Here is an 8,152-nt window from a genome sequence, read left to right as displayed (position 1 = left end):
ACCCTAACCCTAACATGAACACAAACCCGAAACCTAACCCTAACCCTAACCCTAACACGAACACTAAACCTAACCCTAACCCTAACCCTAACGTGAACCCTAACCCTAACCCTAACCCGAACCCGAACCCTCACCCTAACCCGAACCCTAACCCTAACCCGAACCCGAACCCTTCCCTAACCCTAACCCATACCCAAACCCTAACCCTAACCCTACCCGAACCCTAACCCTAACCCAAACCCTAACCCTAACCCGAACCTTAACCGTAACCCTAACCCTAACCCGTACCCTCACCCTAACCCTAATCCCTAAATACTAACCTTGACCCTAACCCTAACCCTGACACTGACCCTGACCCTAACCCTAACCCGAACCCTGACTGGAACCTGAGGCCTAACCCTGACGCGAACCTGAACCCGAACCCAAACCCCGAACCTGAACCCGAAACCAAACCCCTAACCCTAAGCCTAACCCTAACCCGAACCCTTACATGAACCCAAACCCTAATGCGAACCCTCACCCGAACCCTAACCCGAACCCTATCCCTAAACCGAACCCGAACCTGACCCGAACCCTAACCCGAAACCTAACCCTGACCCTGACCATGACCCTGACCCTAACCCTCACCCTAAACCCTTAAACCTGATCCTGAACCTAACCTTAAACCTGACCCTGACCCTGACCCTAAACCCTAACCCTGACACTGACCCTGACCCTCACCCTAACCCGAATCCTGACCCGAACCTGAACACTAACCCTGACGCGAACTTCAACCCGAAACCTAACCCGAACCCTAACCCTAAACCGAACCATTACCCGAACGCTAACCCTAACCCTAACCCTAACCCTAACCCTAACACGAACCCTAACCCTAACCCTAACCCTACCCGAAAACTAACCCTATACTTAACCCTAACCCGAACCCTAACCCTAACCCTAACCCTAACCCGTACCCTAACCCGAACCTGAACCCTTACTCGAACCCTAACCCTAAACTGAACCGTAACCCTAACCCGAACCCTAGTCCTAAACCGAACGCTAACCCTAACCCGAACCCTAAAAGGACCCTAAACCTAAACCTAAGCCTAACCCTCAGCCTAACCCGAATCCGAATTCTAACCCTAACTTAACCCTTACCCTAACCCTAACCCGAACACTAACCCTGATGTGAACTTGAACCCGAACCCTAACCTTAAACCAAACCCTAACCCTAACACTAACCCTCAGCCTAACCCGAACCCTAACCGTAACCATAACCCTAACCCTAAACCTCAGCCTAACCCTAACCCTAAACCTAACCCTAAGCCGAACACAAACCCTAACCCTAAGCCTAAACTGAACCCAAACCCTAACCCTAACCCTAACCCTAATCCTAACCCTGAACGTAACCCTAACCCCAAACCCTAAAACCTGACCCTGACCCTAACCCTAACCATGACCCTCACCCTAAACCTAACGCTGTCCCTGACACTGAGCCTAATCCCTAAACACTGACCCTGATCCTAACCCTAACCCGAACCCTAACCCTAACCAGAACCCTAACCCTAAGCTGAAACCTAACCCTAACCCGAACCCTAACCGTAACCCTAACCCTAACCCTAACCCTAAAACTAACCCGACCCTAACCCTAACCCTAACCCGAACCCTAACCCTAACCCTAACCCTGATCCTGACCATGACCCTGACCCTAATCCTAACCCTAAACCCTAATACCTGACCCTAACCCCAACCTAACCCTGACCCTGACCCTGACCCTAAACCCTAAACAAAGACCCTGACCCTGACCCTACCCTAACCCGAACCCTGACCGGAACCCGAACCCTAACCCTGACATGAATCTGAACCCGAACCCTAACCCGAACCCGAATCCCTACCACGAACCCAAACCCGAACCCATAACCCGAACCCTAACCCTAACCCGAACACTAGCCCTAACGCGAATCCCTAACCTGAAGCCAAACCCGAACCCCTAACCCGAACCCTACCCTAACACGAACCCTAGCCCTAACCCGAACCCTAAACCGAATGCGAATCCTAACCGGAACTCTAACCCTAACCCTAACCATACCCGAAATATAACCGTAAACCAAACCCTAACCCGAACCCGAACCCTAACCCGTACCCTAAGACGAACCCTAACCCAAAACCTACCCTAACAGTAACCTTAACCCTAACCCTAACCCTAACCCTAACCCTAATGCTGACACTGACCCTGACCCTAATACTAACCCGAACCCTGACCGGAACCTGAAGCCTAACCCTGACGCGAACCTGAACCCGAACCCAAACCCCGAACCTGAACCCGAAACCAAACCCCTAACCCTAACCCTAACCCTAACCCAAAACTAACCCTAACCCTAACCCTAAACCGAACCCTAAGAGGAAACCTAACCCAAACCCTAACCCTAACCCGAACCCGAACCGTAACCCTAACCCGAACCCAAACCCTAACCCTAACCCTAAACGTAACCCGAACGCAAACCCTAAACCTCACCCTAACCCTAAACCGAACCCTAACCCTAACACTAACCCTAACCCGAACCCAAACCGGAGCCCTAACCCGAAACCTAACCCTCACCTTACCCTAACCCTAACCCTAACATGAACCCTAACCCAAAACTTTAACCTAACCCTAGCCCTACTCCGATCCCGAACCCAAACCCTACCCCTAATCCTACCCCTAACCCTAAACCGAACCCTAACCCTAACACGAACCCAAAACCGAACCCGAACCCAAAATCTAACCCTAACCAGAACTCTAACCCTACCCCGAACCCTAACCCTAGCCCGAAACCTAACCCTAATCCTAACCCTAACCCGAACCCTAACCGTAACCCCATCCATAACCCGAACCGGAACCCGACCCAAACCGTCAACCGAACACGAACCCTAACCCTGACACTGACCCTGACCCTGATCCTGACCATGACCCTGAACCTAATCCTAACCCTAAACCCTAATACCTGACCCTGACCCCAACCCTAACCCTGACCCTGACACTGACCCTAAACCCTAAACCCTGACCCTGACCCTGACCCTACCCTAACCCGAAACCTGACCGGAACCCGAACCCTAACCCTGACATGAATCTGAACCCGAACCAACCCGAACACGAACCCGAATCCCTACCACGAACCCAAACCCGAACCCATAACCCGAACCTTAACCCTAACCCGAACCCTAGCCCTAATGCAAATCCCTAACCCGAAGCCAAACCCGAACCCCTAACCCGAACCCTACCCTAACACGAACCCTAGCCCTAACCCGAACCCTAACCCGAATGCAAATCCTAACCGGAACTCTAACCCTAACCCTAACCATACCCGAAATATAACCGTAAACCAAACCCTAACCCTAACACGAACCCTAACCCAAAACCTACCCTAACAGTAACCTTAACCCTAACCCTAAACCTAACCCTAACCCTAACCATAACCATAACCCTAACCTGAACCCTAACTCTAACCCGACCCTAACCCGAACCCTAACCCTAACCCGAACCCTAGCCCTAACCCGAACCCTAGCCCGAACCCGAATTCTAACCGGAACTCTAACCCTAACCCTAACCATACCCGTAATATAACCCTAAACCTAACCCTAACCCAAACCCTTACCCTAAACCGTACCCTAACACGAACCCTAACCCAAAACCTAACCCTAACAGTAACCCTAACCCAAAACCTACCCTAACAGTAACCTTAACCCTAACCCTAAACCTAACCCTAACCCTAACCATAACCCTAACCCTAACCATAACCCTAACCTGAACCCTAACTCTAACCCGACCCTAACCCGAACCCTAACCCTAACCCGAACCCTAGCCCTAACCCGAACCCTAGCCCGAACCCGAATTCTAACCGGAACTCTAACCCTAACCCTAACCATACCCGTAATATAACCCTAAACCTAACCCTAACCCAAACCCTTACCCTAAACCGTACCCTAACACGAACCCTAACCCAAAACCTAACCCTAACAGTAACCTTAACCCTAACCCGAACCCTAACCCTAACCTGAACCCTAACCCTAACCCTAACCCTAACCCTAAACCAAACAGAAACACTAACCCTAACCCTAACGCTAACCCGAACCCTAACCATAACCCTAAACCTAACCCTAACCTGAAACCGAACCCAATCCCGAACCCGAACCCTAACCCGAAACTGAACCCTAACCTGAACCCTAACCCTAACCCGAATCCAAACCCTAACCCTAACCCAAACCCTAAACCGAACTCTAACCCTAACCCTAACCCTAACCCTAACCCGAACACGAACAATAACCCTAACCCGAACCATAACCCTAACCCTAACCCTAACCGTAACCCTAACCCTAACCCTAACCATACCCCGAACCCGAACCCTAACCCGACCCGAACCCTAACCCTACCCCTAACCTGAACCCGAACCCGAATCCAAACCCTAACCCTAACCCAAACCCTAACCCGAAATCTAACCCTAACCCTAACCCTAACCCTAAACGTAACCCGAACGCAAACCCTAAACCTCACCCTAACCCTAAACCGAACCCTAACCCTAACACTAACCCTAACCCGAACCCAAACCCGAGCCCTTACCCGAAACCTAACCCTAACCCTAACCCTAACCCTAACCCTAACCCTAACATGAACTCTAACCCAAATCTTGACCCTAACCCTAACTCTACCCCGAACCCTAACCCGAACCCAAACCCTACCCCTAATCCGACCCCTAACCCTAAACCGAACCCTAACCCTAACACGAACCCAAAACAGAACCCGAACCCAAAATCCAACCCTAACCCGAACTCTAACGCTACCCCGAACCCTAACCCTAGCCCGAAACCTATCCCTAATCCTAACCCTAACCCTAACCATAACCATAACTCTAACCTGAACCCTAACGCTAACCCGACCCTAAACCTAACCCTATCCCTAACCTGAACCCTAACCCTAACCCTAACCCTAACCCTAAACCTAACCCGAACCCAAACCCTAAACCTCACTCTAACCCTAACCCGAACCCTAACCCTAACACTAACGCTAAGCCTAACCCGAACCCTAACCCTAACCCGAACCCTAACCCTAACATGACCCTAACCCTAACCCTATCCCTAACCGGAAACCTAACCCTAACCCTAACCCTAATCCTAACCCTAAACGAAACAGTAACCCTAACCCCAACCCGAACCCGAACCCGAACCCTAACCCGAACCCTAACCCTAACCCGAACCCTAACCCGAACCCGAACCCTAACCCTAACCCGAACCCTAACCCGAAACCGAATCCGAACTCTAACTCTAACCCTAAACCTAACCCGAACCCTAACCCTAACCCTAACCCTTACCCTAACCCGAACCCGAACCATAACCCTAACCCTAACCCTAACCCGAACCCTAAACCTAACCCGAACCCTAACCCGAACCCGAACCCTAACCCTAACCCTTACCCTAACCCTAAACCTAACCCGAATCCTAACCCTAACCGAACCCTAACCCGAACCCGAACCCTAACCCTAACCCTGATCTTAACCCGAACCCTAACTCGAACCCGAACCCTAACCCTAACCCTAACCCTAATCCTAACCCGAAACCTAACCCGACCCTGAACCGGAACCCTAACCCGAACCCTAACCCTAACCTGAACCTTAATCCGAACCGTAACCCGAACCCGAACCCTAACCCGAACCCTAACCCGAACCCGAACCCTAACCCTAAACCGAACCCTAACCCGAACCCGATCCCTAACCCTAACCCGAACCCTAACCCTAACCCGAACCCTAACCCGAAAACGAACCCTAACCCTAACCCTAACCCTAACCCTAACCCGAACCCTAACCCGAACCCGAACCCTAACCCGAACCCTTACCCTAACCCTAACCCGAACCCTAACCCGAACCCGAACCCGAACCCGAACCCTAATCCTAACCCGAACCCGAACCCGAACCCGAATCCATACTCAAAAGCGAAACCAATACCGAACCAGAACCCGAACCCGAACCCTAACCCCTAACCCGAACCCGAACCCGAATCCATAACTGAAAGCGAAACCGATAGCGAACCCGAACCGAAACCGACACCGAACCCTACCCGAACCCGAACCCGAACCCTACCCGAACCCGAACCTGAAACCTACCCGAACCAGAACCAGAACCCAAACCCCGAACCCGAACCCGAACCCGAAAGCCATAATTGTTTGTGCCAATGTAAAGAAAATGCCATACGCTTATCTGTAAGAAACAACAGTGCCCTGGAACAGTCTGAGCCTTAATATCAGCACTGTGCTTTTGGGAGCGGGAGTTAAAGCGGAGGCAAACAGCACTAAGACACATTTGGCAAAAATCGCGTTCCAATGAATAATATTTTCTTCCCTTTCAAACCCAAACGTAAGTGGTTGTGGCCAGATAAATAAATGCCACACACTTATCTGTAAGAAACAACAGTGCCCAGGAACGGGTTTCTACGTGAAGAAAATATTTCTCGTTGGAACTCCGCTTTTTTACTTTACCTTCCACAACCCCTTGTGATAGGGTTTCCACGTTAAGAAAATAGTTTTCATTGGAAGCCGGTTTTTCCCAAATGTGTCTAAGTGCTGTATTCCTCGGGTTTCACTCATGCTACCAAAAGCACAGTGATGATGTTAGGGCTTAGACTGTTCCTGGGTAATGTTGTTTCTTACACATAAGGGTGTGGCATTTTCTTTACATTGCCACAACCACATATGATAGGGTTTCAACATGAACAAAATATTTTTCGTTGGAAGCGGTTTTTTGTCAAATGTGTCTCAATACGGTGTTGTTTGGGATTAACGAATGCTACCAAAATCACTATGATGATGTGAGGGCTCAGATCGATCCTGGAAACTTCTGTTTCTTACAGATAAGCGTATGGCATTTTCTTTACATTGGCACAAACAATTATGATAGAGTTTGCAAAAGAGAAAATATATTTCACTGAAAGGCGGTTTTTGCCAAATTTTCTCAGCTGTTTGCCTCGGTTTTAACTCATGATACCAAAAGAACAGTGATGATCTTAGGGCTCAGACCGTCCATGGACCTGTTATTTCTTACAAATAAGCATATGGCACATCCTTTACCTTGCCACAACAAATTAAGATAGAGTTTGCACATCAAGAAATATTGTTCATTTGAACCCGTTTCTGCCAAAGTTGTCTCAGTACTATGTCCTCAGCACTTGGGAGCATGTCTGCACGTGGAGAAAGACTTTTTCGTGGGAAGTCGGTTTTTGTCAAACGGGTCCCAGTGCTGTGCTCCTCCTTTCCACTCCTGCTGCCAGAAGCCCAGGGAGGATGGGAGGGCTTAGAACATGGCTGGGCACTTTGGTTTCTTCCAGAGTCGTGGATAGCATTTGCTTTACCTTGCCACAACCACTTGTGAGAGGGTCTGCACCTCAGGAAAACTGTTTCCGTGGGAAGCCGGCTTTTGGCCAAACGGGTCTCAGGGCCGTGGGCCTCGGGTGTCCCTCCAGCTCCCCAAAGCACAGGGAAGAGGTGAGGGGCTTAGACCATGCCTGGGCAATGTTGTTTCTTACACCTGGGTGTGTGGCATTTTGTTGAGCTGGCTTCCCCCACTTGGGATAGGTGTTCCACAGCAAGAGCATATTGCTCGTCGGAAGCCGTTTTGGCCCCAGGGGTCTAAGGGCTGGGTTCGTTGGGGTACAACACCTGCTAGCAAAACCGACGGGATGAGGGAAGGGCTCAGACTGTGCCTGGGCCCTGTGGTCTCTTCCAGGTCAGTGTATGGCATTTCCTTCCCCTTGCCACAGGCACCTGGGAGCATGTCTGCACGTGGAGAAAGACTTTCCCGTGGGAAGCCGGTTTTTGTCAAACGGGTCCCAGTGCTCTGCTCCTCTCTTTTCACTCCTGCTGCCAGAAGCCCAGGGAGGATGGGAGGGCTTAGAACATGGCTGGGCACTGTGGTTTCTTCCAGAGAAGTGGAGGGCATTTGCTTTACCTTGCCACAACCTCTTGCGAGAGGGTCTGCACCTCAGGAAAACTGTTTCCGTGGGAAGCCGGCTTTTTGCAAAGGGGTCTCAGGGCCGTGGGCCTCGGCTGTCCCTCCGGCTCCCCAAAGCACAGGGACGAGGTGAGGGGCTTAGACCATGCCTGGGCAATGTTGTTACTTACACCTGGGTGTGTGGCATTTTGTTTACCTGG

This window comes from Ursus arctos, unplaced genomic scaffold (genome assembly GCF_023065955.2).
Source record: "Ursus arctos isolate Adak ecotype North America unplaced genomic scaffold, UrsArc2.0 scaffold_6, whole genome shotgun sequence".
Taxonomy (NCBI): domain Eukaryota; kingdom Metazoa; phylum Chordata; class Mammalia; order Carnivora; family Ursidae; genus Ursus; species Ursus arctos.
The sequence above is the reverse complement of the archived record's forward strand: the minus strand, read 5'-3'. Positions refer to the sequence as shown.